The sequence below is a fragment of the Podarcis tiliguerta genome (genome assembly GCF_965153285.1).
Source record: "Podarcis tiliguerta genome assembly, chromosome: 4".
Classification (NCBI taxonomy): domain Eukaryota; kingdom Metazoa; phylum Chordata; class Lepidosauria; order Squamata; family Lacertidae; genus Podarcis; species Podarcis tiliguerta.
In genome coordinates this window covers 82663384-82678887 of record NC_139537.1, presented here as the reverse complement: position 1 = coordinate 82678887, position 15504 = coordinate 82663384, and positions in this window count along the sequence as shown.

The following is a 15504-nucleotide window of genomic DNA, read 5'->3' as shown; positions in this document are numbered from 1 at the left end:
TCACCTGGAGTACTGTGTCCAGTTCTGGGCACCACAGTTCAAGAAGGACACTGACAAACTAGAACGTGTACAGAGGAGGGCAACCAAAATGGTCAAAGGCCTGGAAACAATGCCTTATGAGGATCGGCTAAGGGAGCTGGGCATGTTTAGCCTGGAGAAGAGGAGGTTAAGGGGTGATATGATAGCCATGTTCAAATATATAAAAGGATGTCACATAGAGGAGGGAGAAAGGTTGTTTTCTGCTGCTCCAGAGAAGCGGACACGGAGCAATGGATACAAACTACAAGAAAGAAGATTCCACCTAAACATTAGGAAGAACTTCCTGACAGTAAGAGCTGTCCGACAGTGGAATTTGCTGCCAAGGAGTGTGGTGGAGTCTCCTTCTTTGGAGGTCTTTAAGCAGAGGCTTGACAACCATATGTCAGGAGTGCTCTGATGGTGTTTCCTGCTTGGCAGGGGGTTGGACTCGATGGCCCTTGTGGTCTCTTCCAACTCTATGATTCTATTCTATTCTATTCTATTCTATTCTATTCTATTCTATTCTTTTCGTAGGGTTGCCGTATTCTCCAAAGTGAAAATCTGTACAAAGCTGTTGTGCTTTCTTCGGGAACATCTTCTCCCAAAAATTAATTTTTGGGCTTTTCTTTGATTTTTAAAGACTTTTTTTTAAAAAAAGAATGCCCTACTTGCCGTATGTTCAGGTTTTCCCAAACATTTTTGCCAAAGCAGCAAAAATCCGCCCGGATGCCATTTTGCTGAATGATTCCTGGACATGTCTGGGAAAACCCGGACACATGGCATAAAAATTTATGTTCAATTTTTAAAAAATGTATACAGCTGCCTCGGTCTTTCCCCTTTCCTTCTTTCCAAGTGGCTTCCAATTTTCCAAAAGGAATCTCCCAGATTCTAGGCAGGCAGATCCACAGGTGATGCTTATTTCTTCCCTCTGTTGCTGCTATAATTAGCATGAAGAATTTAACCTCTTATTAGCATTAGCTTTCTTGATTGATTTTCCCCAGACCAATTGTCTAGCAGTCCCTCCCTATCTGACTTACCAGATAATGATTGGTTTACATCACTAGGGGTGCATGGGCAGCTTTTGCCCAATTGCGATGAGTTAAGGTTTTGAAAAGAAGGTACTGTAAGCCTTACAAATGGGGCTCTGAGTCCATCTACCTGTCACAAGAGTGTGCCGGCAGTAAATCACACCGTTCGCAGTTGGAGTTAACTCTTTATTAGCAAAAACATTTGCAACATATGAACAACTTGCATATAAACGCAGACTTGCCATGGACAAATTTAAAGATATTCGGAATGTTCTTACAAATACTGTAATAGGTTAAGATCTGGTAAAGTGCAATAACAACTTTGTAAAGTATACACTTTTGGGTTTTTTCTCTTCCCCTCTTTATCTTCCCTTCTACACTGGTGCTGTTTCTCTTTTTCTTTCTCTCTCTCCCTTTTATTTACGTCTTTTCATGTTTAGTGTACATATAATTATGTACTTTTTGAACTTCCAATAAAGATGTCTGAAATAAATAAACACAGAATTTTTCGCTCTATAAGACGCACCTTTTCCCTCCTAAAAAGTAAGGGGAAATGTGTGTGTGTCTTATGGAGTAAATGCAGGCTGCGCGGCTATCCCAGAAGCCAGAACAGTGAGAGGGAGCGCTGCGCAGTACTCCCTCTTGCTGTTCTAGTGTCTGGCTTAGTCGTGCGAAGCCTCCGCAGCGCAGCGGGGAGCCTTCATCCCGCTCCCCTGCGGAGGCTTCATGCGGCTATCCCTGGGTTTTGTGGGAGGTGGGGGAAGGGACAGAGCATGCAGCTCTGTCCTTTCCCCCACCTCCCAGAAAAGCCCCCAAGAGCCACACTCCCTTTAAAGAACATGCAGCTCTTGGCTGGCTTTTGTGGGAGGTGGGGGAAATCTAAACCCCTTGCAGCATTTTGTCATTCTTGCAACAGTCAGAATCAGCTAGTGTCTGAGAAGCCAATTCAGGGTTAACAGTGCAATCATGTTCGTGGCTACTCAGAATTAAGTTCCACTGAATTTAATAGGGCTTGCTCCAAAGTAACTGGGTACAAGATTAAACCAGTTATGTATACAGTATATGCTCAGCAATTTGTTTTCTCCACAAAAAGGGACCAGAAACTAGGTGCGTCTTATCGTCTGGTGCGTCTTATAGAACGAAAAATACGGTAACACACAACCCCCCCCCCCTCTTTATTAGCAAAAACACAATCTCTACAGACCTGGTTAAGCATCAAGCCTAATGAGCAGAGCAGCTTATCCCTGGTAGGTCTGGCCCCATGAATCACTTGCCAAGACTGAAAGTCCCTGCCTGTACACAGCCATCTAAATCCCCTCCTCTCCAGGGCTTTCTCCAAGCAATTGGAGATGGTTCCTGTGTGCAGCTAACCTCTTCTCTGCCCTTTTCATGCCTCTTCTGGTTCTGGGAGACTGCAGGAGAGGGGAGCTTGTCTCAGCAGGAGATGAAGATACCCATGACTCTTCACCAGTCTGACTCATCTCTGCCTCTCAGCCTCCCTCCTTTCCTGCTCCAGCTCCTGCAGATTCTGGAGCCACGGACTCTCCCAGCTCACTAAGCTCTGTAACCCCTTCAGCTTCTGACACCTCCGATTCCCAGTCTTCTCCCTGTAACCACTCATCATTGTCCCACCACCACTACCTGGGCTCCAAGCCTTCTTCCCTTGGTGGTTCTCCAGTTGGTTCCTCCCACCATTCAGTGTGTCCAACCAGTCCATGACACTACCTCAGGGACAGGGAAACTTTGGCCCTCACAGGATTGCTGGACTCCAGCTTTCATCAGCCTCAGCCAGCATGGTCAATGGTCAGGGGTGATGGGAGTTGTAATTCAACACATCTGCAGGTCAACATGTTTGGGTTTGCACGTGTGCGAGTCATAACACAAAATGGCTGCCACATCTAAAAGAACAGCAAGAGAGACAGGATCACAAAATGGTGCAAGCGTGTCCCAGTCACCAATACCAGTCTTCCTCTTCAATGGGGAAAAGGCTCCTATATCAGTCACCCCTATGGACACTCACACTCACATTGCTCCTCTCCTCTGTTCAGAAAGGGAGGGAGATTGGATGTCCAGTCCTGGCACCCACTGAAATGTGGGAATGTTCAAAAGCTGTGTGCTCAGTGTAGAATACAGTGGTACCTCGGGTTACATATGCTTCAGGTTACATACGCTTCAGGTTACAGACTCCTCTAACCCAGAAAGAGTGCTTCAGGTTAAGAACTTTGCTTCAGGATAAGAACAGAAATTGTGCTCCAGCAGCGGTGCGGCAGCGGGAGGCCCCATTAGCTAAAGTGGTGCTTCAGGTTAAGAACAGTTTCAGGTTAAGAACGGACCTCCAGAATTAATTAAGTACTTAACACAAGGTACCACTGTAGTCTCGACCACTGCAAACAGGAACTAAGCAGGATGAACAGCAAACAGTTTCTCATGCATTGTGTGAGATCTTTCATGGGTGCTGTAGGAGATGCTGGCTTGGGGATATTTACTGAGACCTCTCTGCTGCAGATACTAATATTGCACAGTTTAAAACGACTGGAAGCATAAGAACTGACTCCTTTTGGAAATGAATCATTGTCCAGGCCCATAAAAAAATATTATTCAAACTTTTACTAGCAGAACTCTTCAAAACAAAACATAAACATTCAACATACATCCATACAACATCTTGTGTTATCCAGCACAGGCTCTGCATCTTACAAAATATGAAATAATCCAAACATACCTATAATTAAAGGTCTCGGTCTCTCTCTCTCTCTCTCTCTCTCTCTCTCTCTCTCTCTCTCTCTCCCCAGCCTGTGTTCCAGCCTCCATTGGCTTTAGGCAGTTTACTCTCCCTTCAGGAGAACTTAATTTACATCCTTACTCCAAGAAGCTTGGGAGACAAAGGACCAAAGGCAACTCCTTTCAAAATGGAGATTTGCAACCCAATACTTCTCACATGATCTAAGGTTACAACACTCACATGTTAGCTACCAGAGAACAACAATCAGTTAGTTAATCGTTAACCCTTAAGGAGCTCAGAGTCCTTTAGAAAACAACATTGGGAGAAAAACACTAATGTTAACAACCCTTCAGCGATACACATTTAGCCATATTTTGTTTCTGTGTGAATTAAATCAGTTATACTTAACACTCTTGTGGGTGGCAAAGGAGGTACTCAGGTCCTGTACAAATGTAACAAGATGTTTCAAAGCAGAACAAAAAGGTTAGGAGGATCTCACATCTCACCTTACATAGCTTCCTACATCTGGCAAATTTCATCAGGTAATGGCTCCCAAAGCAACTTATTCAGCCCCAGTTGACCCTACCAATTTTTCATCAGTTGAAGATGTGATAATAGGTTTGCCCAGAGTTGCAGATATTCCACACTTTACCTTACACCTCTCTATTGGACTTTGTATGTACCAAGCTGGCCATGCCTGAGCATGTGTACTTCATAAAGCGGACATCCTTTAGTTTCATATCAGCACCAGCTTATCAGCAAATCCAATGAATTGTGGGTGGATTGTCTCACCTGGGCCCAGAACATGGGTGGAGAGTAGTGTAATCTCCACCCATGGCTACATGAGTTGGCCTACCCATTCCTGTTTGCAACTCTCCTACCATGGTTCCTGCTCCCTCCTCAGTGCCTTGACTTGGTAGATTCCAGTCGCCGAATGAAGCCAAGCAGCTACTGCCCAGGCTTCTAGCATTAACGGGCAGGTGCCAGTCCAAGTGGACGCTCTATCTGGTGCACTGCAGATGCCAAACTTGGCTGCTTGTACTGTGTGCAGCTTGGAAGGATAATAAGCCCTCTCTTCTTTCCTTCGTTTTATGAAGCCATTAAAACTATCCATGACCAAATCAGAAATTGCACAGCTGTTTCAATAGCGGCAAAACTGCTCCGAACCGGGAGCCCCAAGCGTAGGGAAAGAGGCCTTGGTGAATTGAGCGCTCTCTGAACTAACTTGTTCGTGGAAGCCCATGTATATTTAAAAAGCCTCTTGTTAGGGAATAGAGCCATAGTTATATGCTCACAATGTACATTCTTGTTGTTGTCGATGCTCCCGCTCTGTTCCCAGCTTACATCTTTTTCGGAGCTATTACCCAACAATGTGGCGTTATCAACCTCCAGCTATTGTAGCACATGAATATAATTACGGCTGGAAACACTCCCTCCTAAAGTTAACTTCGCTTTCTCAAAATATGACTTCATGGTAGGTCATAACTGAGCCGCTCTAGTTCCAATGAACTTCCGAATGAAAATCCAAGTAGCAGCATTTCTGCCTTGAGGAATGACGCTCTAAGCCCAGCCATCTTCATTCCTAATTGCACCGATCCACGCTCAATTGGAACGCGCTCTCCCTCTACCCTAAATAAGTCACAAATTTTGAAAGACAATGTTTACGCCTGGCATTTCCCAGAACAATCAGAATAAGATTTATTTAATGAACCATTTACTTAGCAGCTAATTAAGTTTTGCATCATGAATAACACATTCGGATTGCTGCAGCATTGTGAACAAGGATTCAATAAAATCAGCAATTAAGATTCCAAGGTTCTGTTGCTTTTTCTAAAAAAAATAAAAATAAAAATCTATAGGGGGGAAATGCCCCAGAGAACAATGTTTTTTTAATATATAAAAAAATGCTGAAAACGATCTTATCAAACAATAGTCCGATTCGCTCCCCTGCCCACTCCCTCCACTGCAAAATTTCGTGCCCTGAACACAAACAAATAAGAAACGGGGGTATTTATTTATTTATTGTGTTTATATGCCTATTTTTTTGTCAGAAGTATCCTCGCATGCAAGAGTCAGGGATCATGTACCTTTAATGAAAAGTAGGAATATGCATGGCTCTTTCCAGTATTATAAACCTCATTCACTAAAAAACCAACCCGTGTGTAATCGTTATATTTTCTTATTTACAGATGAATAAGAAATCTCTAATTTCCTCCTGCTTGTCCAAATGCTGATTATTCTAATGGCTTGGATACAATATAGGTAATTCCAGGAGTGAATGCCACTATCTTGTACCGTGTCCCAGTAAGGCAATGTCTAGTGATGTCTTGCCTGCTTGTACAATGAAATTCCACTAGCACAATGGGACTTCTGGTTTTTCTTCTCCCTTCTGCAGCTCCCTTTGCACCCCCCCCCCCGAAATCTGTACCAAAGGGTCCTTCAACCCACTGGGACTGATTTTGAGGATACTCACCACTGGATCTCATTCATAGTGTTTGTCACATATTTAATGTATAACTGGATTTTGTCTGGATTACGGGGTCAAATGTATGCTGGAAATGTAAGGAAAAAGAAGGCACCTTTTGTCACATGTGGTGGAAATTTAAGGTAATAAAAGAATTTTGGGAAATGATATATAATGAGTTGAAAAAAAATGTTTGAAATCACCTTTTCTAAAGAACTTGAAGCTTTCCTCTTAGGAATTCTAGGTGCCAAAATCCCAAGAGATCTCTCCATCTCTGGGCTAATAACACCCATGCAGCTGTAGTCACATACATACCGTATTGGCCCGAATATAAGCCACACTCCCCCCCCCCCCCAATTCCGACCCTGAAAAGTTAAAGTGCGGTTTATATTTGTGACCCTACAAAAAATGGTTTTTACAATATTGCTGATGAAACATGGTAAAATGGAACAAAAAAAAAAATGTTTTATTGCTGATTTGAGAGCTTGAGTGTCTGCAGAATTGTAGCAATTTGCAATTTTAGCGATTGTACGGTAACTTTTGTGGGCTTGCAAGATCAAAGGCTTAAATTTGGCTCGGAGTTACAGTTCTACCAACCGCAGCGATTTTCAGCCTGTAACCCAATTTTAAGGGAGCAGCTTATATTCGGGTATTGTCTTTCTTCCCCCTTGAATTTTAAAGGTGCGGCTTATTTGCGGGTGTGGCTTATATTTGGGCCAATACGGTATGTATGCGACTACGGCTGCATGGATGTTATTAGCCCAGAGATGGAGAGAAGATAAAGTCCCTACCAGAGAAGAATGGCAGATCAAGTTGATGGAAGAAGAAGAAGAAGAGTTTGGATTTGATATCCCGCCTTTCACTCCCTTTAAGGAGTCTCAAAGCGGCTAACATTCTCCTTTCCCTTCCTCCCCCACAACAAACACTCTGTGAGGTGAGTGGGGCTGAGAGACTTCAAAGAAGTGTGACTGGCCCAAGGTCACCCAGCAGCTGCATGTGGAGGAGTGGAGACGCGAACCTGGCTCCCCAGATTACAAGACTACCGCTCTTAACCACTACACCACACTGGCTCTCGGATTATGGATTATGCTGAAATGGCTAAAATGCCCGGAAGACTCAGAAATCAGGAAGACCATTTTTTAAAAAAATAAGGAATGGAGGGAAATTATAATTTATCTTAAAGACTATTGTAAATAGTTAAAATCATTAGTAGGATTGGAATATCACTTGTAGTTTAAGGGTGAATTTTGGATACAATGGAGAGATAAAAGATTTGGATTATTATAAAAGGCGCAGGAGGAAATGATTAACAACAGGACTCACAAAGGGGATGAGGGAAGCCCAAGAGATTCCTTGGAATCTTGTTTTTATGTTGTATGTTGGACTGTAAAATTTCAATCTGAAAAACCATATATATATATATATATATGCACACACACACACACACACACACACAGTGGAACCTCTGGTTGCGACCGTGTCTGCGCATGTGCGTGATGCGCTTCGGTGCTTCTGCGCATGTGCAAAGAGTGATTTAGTGCTTTAAATATTTATTTTTTATTGAATTTTACAAGAAAATAAAAAAGAAAGAGAAAGAGAAACAAAGAACAATACACAACACTGTAAATACATTTATATACATGTTTTCCAAAATGCAGACTAAAAAAAAGGACAAAAGATAAAAGAAAAGAAATCATAACCAATATTATCAAATTCATACTTCAAACATTACAATATATAAATCCTAGTTAAAATATTATAAAAGACTTCCACCGCATTCACCACATGTCTCTTAGTTATCTTGCTCACCTTGCACAAGAGCCGAAACCTGGAAGTAACTCGTTCCAGTACTTCCGGGTTTTGGCACGTCCGTAACCTGAAAACACGTAGCCTGATGTGTCTGTAACCCAAGGTACCACTGTATAGGGCTACTGTATAGGGCTCGATATATATATATATAGAGAGAGAGAGAGAGAGAGAGGGAGGGGCTGGATTGTATTCTACATTTGAACTTGCATTTCATAGAATCATAGAATCATAGAGTTGGAAGAGACCACAAGGGCCATCAAGTCCAACCCCCTGCCAAGCAGGAAACACCATCAGAGCACTCCTGACATATGGTTGTCAAGCCTCTGCTTAAAGACCTCCAAAGAAGCAGACTCCACCACACTCCTTGGCAGCAAATTCCACTGTTGAACAGCTCTTACTGTCAGGAAGTTTGGAGAGGTGATGCAAATATTAACCAAGGGAAAAGTGTGAATGTGTGACCATTATGTGCGCCGATTCAGTCATCACCTATATGGAACTACCAAGCTATCCCAATGTGACCTCTCAGCCTTGTTTATCTTTATCAGTGTTGAGAAGGGGTAGAGATACTTTGGCACACATCAGGAGTAGGTGTACCTAAGGGCATTTCAAGGTTGTCACTATTTTGGGGTGGGATACAATTGCTTACAGACACATTCAGTTTGCATAATTTAAAGGGATTTGGAGCCCTTGTTCACGAAGCCCTTCCCCACCCCAAAATTGGACCTTTTGCGCTAAGTAAAGCGATGGGGAAATGCACTGATAAGTTTGGGATAACATGTGCTTGGAGCAACATTGTCTAACCTCCCCACAAGCAAATGGGAATGAATGTTCAGTAGATGGCCAACATCAAAGCCACTGGTTCCCAAACTTTATTTTCCCATGGACCACTTCAAAATTGCGGACGGTCTTGATGGACCGCTTAATGGTTTTTGTTGGGTTTCTTTTTTGGCCCTTTGTAACAATTGTAATATGCTGTGCTGGTGCTCTATGATTTTTAATTGTATTTTAATTGCTTCTTTTATTTCTTATATAGCGTCTTTTATTGATTACAACTTGCGTTCCACAAAATTCAAGTTGTAACACAATAAAGTACAATAAAAGAAATAAAAGAAGCAATAAGAATACAATTAAAAATCAATGTGACTATTTAAGGTAGGGATGCAGCGGTCCATTGCAATGAAGCTCATGGACCACAGTTTGGGAGCATCTAACCCAAGATGCAGGCAAACTTTGTGCAATTTCTGCAATGGCTTTGGCTCAATGGTAGAGCATTCAATCGCCAGGTAGGACTGCCTGCCTGAAACTCTGGAGAGCCACTGCAAGTTATTTTGGAAAATACTGAGCTAGAAGGGATGTAATTGCTCCCACACAAACAAATCAGGATGAATGCTCATGTTATGTACTGAGTTGAAAAGGATCCAAAATGCAGCAGTCTGATTGGTCCTAGAACAATAGGATTCAGAATGCAGCAGTCTGATTGGTCCTAGAACAATAGGATTCAGAATGCAGCAGTCTGATTGGTCCTAGAACAATGCAGCAATATGATTGGTCTGCAGGGGCCAGCCAACCCAGCTCCAGATGGAAGTGAATCCACAACCTGATTGGCCTACAGGAGAATTCCGGAATTAGCCAATCACGTGCAGCCCATTGTGTAAATAATGTATATAAAGCAGATACTTTGGGGAAACTTCCATTCCTCCTCACCACTATGAGCTGAATAAAGAGCATGAAATCCACTCTCAACTCTGAGTATATTTCAGCTCATGAAACAGGTTGTCTGGTAGTGACCGTATTGAGCAACCACTTACCTTTAGTGAAATTGACAGCGTTGGCCCCATACCAAATCACGCTCATCGAATATAGGGCACAATGGCGGAATGGCAGGCCTCCACAGAGCGTGTGTGAACTGGAGCATCACAGGTCTCCAGCATGCATGCAGAGTTCACAGAGTTTCCTCTCTGGCCAAGGGCTGCTCCAATCACTTTAACACCAGGGAATGTGCGGCTCGCAAAGCAGGATATAAAAAGCCGGATCATCATTTCTGGGAATGCATCAGCAAGTGTAGATCAAAAGCAGCTTGGCATAAAAGCCAAGCTGAAAAGACAGGGCATAGGCAAAGGCTCAGTAGGGGATATGAAAATGTGCTTTCCTATTTAAAAATGAACATTTCCCTCTTAAACTATGAGAAACGCTTTGCAAGGTTAAATGCGCTTCCTATGGAATGCTTAGAATCAGCATATGTAGCAGCTGATGCTGTCTACTCGAAGCATATTAAATTTGCAGTGTAACTCCAATCTGGATTCCAGCGAATGCCTATTTGGCGATTGATATGCTTCCTGTTCGGACGCGGGTGGTGCTGTGGGTTAAGCCACAGAGCCTAGGACTTGCCGATCAGAAGGTCGGCGGTTTGAATCCCAGCGACTGGATGAGCTCCCGTTGCTCGGTCCCTGCTCCTGCCAACCTAGCAGTTTGAAAGCACGTCAAAGTGCAAGTAGATAAATAGGTACCGCTCCGGCGGGAAGGTAAACGGCATTTCTGTGCGCTGCTCTGGTCCGCCAGAAGTGGCTTAGTGATGCTGGCCACATGACCAGGAAGCTGTACGCCAGCTCCCTCGGCCAATAAAGCGAGATGAGCGACCCCAGAGTCGGTCACGACTGGACCTAATGGCCAGGGGTCCTTTTACCTTTACCTATGCTTCCTGTTCTGCTTGAGTCAGTCTGTCCCGATACTTTACGAATGTCTGTGCATTTCAAAATCCAGCAATTGGTGGCAGGAGCAGCCTGGGGCAGAGTTGAGAATCTGCAAGGATTGCTATACGGATTCTCTATCAATTTCAAAGAATTTTACATTTTACGTGGTAATAATAATAATAATAATAATAATTTATTATTTATACCCCTCCCATCTGGCTGGGTTTCCCCAGCCACTCTGGGCGGCTTCCAACAAAGTATTAAAATACGGTGGTCTGTTAAACATTAAAAGCTTCCCTAAACAGGGCTGCCTTCAGATGTCTTCTCTAAGTCTGGTAGTTGTTCCTGTCTTTGACATCTGGTGGGAGGGCGTTCCACAGGGTGGGGGCCACTACCGAGAAGGCCCTTTGCCTGGTTCCCTGTAACTTGGTGGTAGGGAATGCAATGGGGAAATAGTGCCGTGAATTGGCAGGACGATGGAGCAAAGGTGGAGCTAGATGGGTACGGTGGGTGCTGTCAGCCCTGGGTGTCATTCTGAGGGGGGTGACATTCTGGGCGCTCCCTGCCGGCGAGCTGGCGACACGCACACCATTGCCCCCACTCCTGGATGAAGGAGACAGGCAGGCAGGCAGGGGAGAGGATGAGCTGCGTGGTTTGGCACCCCCCAGGAAGATCGCCGTGTGTGGCACCCCCCTGGGACAATCATGCAGCGTCCTGGGCGCCTGACTGGCTTGCTCTGCCGCTGCGATGGGGAGGAGGAAGAGGATCCCAGTGAGGACTGCAGCTGGGACTGGGACACACCAGGGCAAGCAGAGGAGAGGGAAGGAAGTTATCCCAGGGTAAGAGAGGATGGCGAGGGGATGGAAGTCAGTGCACAGAGGGGATGGAAGTCAGTGCATATCAGAACCCATCACCAGAGCCAGAGGGGCTGTGCTGGTCCCATGGGTTAACTGAGAGGCGAGGTCTGAGTCCAGTCCAAGGTTGAAGGTGCAATATGGAGGCAGTCCGTCAATGCTGAAGCTGGGTGCGGGGCAGGGAGTTGGGTGAGGTCAGGAGCTCCGGCAGAGAGGCAAGACAGGGTGCAGGCAGGAACTGGCTACCAACAATGTTGCTTCCACAACCTGGGACTGGGGCTGCCTGGCTTTTATCTGCCCCGAGGCATCGGGCGGCCCTGACCCTCAGGTGACTCGCCTCTCCTGGCCTGGAGCCCTCCTCCTGTGGGAACTTAGTTCCCTCTGCCTCTCTGCCCTGAGCCTCTGCAGCTCAGGAGAAGCTGGAGGGCTTCCAGACCCAGAGGCAACCTCAGCTTCCTCTGACGGGGCTGAGGGTGGAGCATCTGCAGGCAATGGGTCCTCCATCGCCTCAGGAGCCAGAGCAGACTCAGCTGGTGCCTGCACCTGAGGATCCAGCGCAGGTGAAGACCCTTCAGGCTCAAGCCCTAGCCCCGGCTCACCTGGTTCTGGAGGCGGGGACTCCTGTGCAGGCTGGGATTCCTTAGGTTCAGCATCCGAGTCTGAATCCCAGGCCATCACAGGAATGGAACTTCTTTTATTATCTTTGCAGCTACAATCTCCTGGGTGATGTGGAGTGGGCTCTGGGTCATAGGGAGCAGCAGGAGGGGTGCTCTAGAATGCTGATGGAGGCAGGGGCCCACAACCTTGCTCCCTAGCTGGCCAGGTGGGCCTCACTAGCTTTAGGAGGAAAGTGGCTGATTCCTCAGCTGGAGAAGGCTTGGGACAGGTGAGGGTCACCTGCCTCATCAAGCCCAGATGCTGCACCCAGCAGGCAAAGTACGAAAGAGAAGCAGAGCTGTAGGGCTGCCCTTTCCACTGCTGCTGCCACCGTCGCGATCTTGCGCCAGAGCTGCTCTGTGGTGGCTGGCGAGGTCTATCCATCGCCATCTGACCACAGCCTTGCTCCCTGTTCTCAGGGACTGAGCCCGGGGGACCTGCCCTGGCACGAGAGCTAAGTTGCGAAAGACGCGAATGTGCAGGCTGAAGTGCAAAAGGGGAAAGATGAGTCAGTGGTCCAAGCAGATGTCTCACAGTGGCAGTGGCATAGTGTGGGGGGTGCAGGGGGGCCGGCCACACCGGGCGCAACATCTGGGGGGGGCGTGCTCGCACTCGCAGCTCTCTGCCCCTACCGGGTTAGGGGGCACAAATTACTTGCCTTGCCCCGGGTGCTGACAACCCACGCTACGCCACTGCACAGTGGTACTGAAGCTGCAGAACAGAGCGTGGAAAAGCAGAGCTCGAAAAGCTGATTTTCCGGCTGGAAGACTCCTTTGCTCTCAGCGGGAGATTCCATCCTAGGAGCTGTGATCTTTCAAGGAGTGTGTGGACCCCTGAGCCTTACTCTTCTACACTGGCAGAGAAAGGGGGTGCGGTGGGTGCGGTCCGCCCCGGATGTCATCCCTGAGGGGGGTCACATTGGCCCCCGCCCCCTAGGATGCGCCCCCATGTGCAGCTAGCCACGCCGCCATGCGCATGAGCACTTAGCTCCGCCTCTGCTCTTCTAGACTGATCTTGTTATTGGTGGCTTGATGTAGTGCCTGTATACAATAAACTTCCATTTTTGGGGGGAATTCAGCACATTTCCCCCCGTATCTAAAAAACGCGTAGGGCTAGGTGCCGAAATCCCAAGGGAGCAGAAAAGACTATTTATATATGTGACCATGGCTGTGCGGATGTAATTGGCCCGGAGATGGAGAGAAGATAAAGTCCCTACCAGAGAAGAATGGCAGATCAAGTCAATGGATTATGCTGAAATGGCTAAAACGACCGGAAGAATCAGAAAGCAGGAAGATGAAATTTTTTAATAAGGAATGGGGGGAATGTATAACTTATCTTAAATACCATTGTAATCCGTTAAAATCGTTAGTAGGATTGGAATATCACTTGCAGTTTAACGGTGAATTTTAATAATAATAATAATAATAATAATAATAATAATAATGATGATGATCAACTTTTATTTATATCCCGCCCTCCCCGGCGGAAGTCGGGCTCAGGGCGGCTAGCATCAACTATATAACACTGGTATAAAATCAAGCAATAATTAAATTACCTTCTAAAAACAGTCAGAATCAAATTTTGGACACAATGGAGAGGTAAAAGATTTGGATTTTCATAAAAGATGCAGAAGGAAATGATAAATAACAGGACCAACAAAGGGGAGGAGGGAAGTCCAGGAGATTCCTTGGAATCTTGTTTTTATGTTGTATGTTGGATATGTGACTGTAAAATTTTAATCTGAAAAGCCAAATAATTTTAAAAAACAAAAACAAAAAAAAAAAAACAAAAAAACCCAAAACACCTGTAGGGCTGTCACTTTGTCCTGGATCCTAGGCAAGCCTGTTTTTGTTAAAGAAAGAAAGAAAAGAAGAGCTCAACAATTTCAGTGGTGGTTTCCTGTAAAAAAGTTCCACAATTTCGGGTGCTCCTGGTTTTTACTTTTTGAAATATGGCAACCCTACTCAACTGCCCAAATTGATGGACCTCAGAGGGGGTTCAATGGCATACCTAGAAACTACCGCCATGTTGCAGCAGCCCAGCGCAGGTCTACCACGTGCGCTTGCGCTTCTGCCCCTTGCCACAAGTCATGTGACCCACATTCAGCAAAGCATTGCCTTGGGAAGCGGCCATTACGGTCCTATATCTCTGAACGGATCTCGGATTGAGACAAAGGTGGTTTTTCTTCTTCCTCGATTTGTGCAGCTGGTCTGAGCCAGTGTGGTGTAGTGGTAAGAGCGGTAGCCTCGTAATCTGGGGAACCGGGTTCGCGTCTCCGCTCCTCCACATGCAGCTGCTGGGTGACCTTGGGCCAGTCACACTTCTGTGAAGTCTCTCAGCCCCACTCACCTCACAGAGTGTTTGTTGTGGGGGAGGAAGGGAAAGGAGAAGGTTAGCCGCTTTGAGACTCCTTCAGGTAGTGATAAAGCGGGATATCAAGTCCAAATTCTTCTTCTTCTTCTTCTTCTTCTTCTTCTTCTTCTTCTTCTTCTTCTTCTTCTTCTTCTTCGTGTCTAAGAGAAGAACAAAATATGCAAATTAAATAAATAAATAAGAATCAAAACCTGTGCCATTCTTCGGGCTTTTGCTATAGATTTCTGTCAGCCACTTTCAAGTGAGTTGGGGAAGGGGTAGGGGAAATATACTGTACATCAAGAATTTCTTTTAAAGGCAGAACGCCAGTAGGCTCTTCTCCTTGTTTGTGTTCCAAAAAAAATGAAGAAGGGGGTAAGTCTGTGGCCTCCAGCTTTGTGGCGATGCTGAAGTCTGGCTCTGATCTGAAATCCCTTGCAGAGAAGACGATGGAACACAAGGAGTACAAACTTGCCCATTTGCGTCTTCCCTCTGCTTATCGCTGCAGCCAAGCACATGCTGATTAATTCAAATTGCAGCTGACTATCAGCAGCGGGCCACTAATGGGGATAACTTGCTCCGCTCTTTGTTCATGTGCTGGTCCCGGGGGTAAGGTACCTTGGGTGTAGCAGAGTCCACACGCAGAGGGGCAAGGTCCGAGGCAGAGTGCCGGGCGGTGAACAGGAACGCTGGAACAGGAGGCTGTGCAGGGAACAGGAACACCGGATGGTCGGGGACAGGAGGCCGAGCAGGGAACAGGAGTACCGGATAGTCAGGAACAGGAGGCCGAGCAGGGATCAGGAACGCAGGAAGGTCCGAAGCCAACAACGACGTTGCTCCCGCAACCTGGGGCCGGGCTGACTGGGCTTTTATCCTCTTCTAAGGCCAGGGGCGGTCCCGGCCCCCAGGA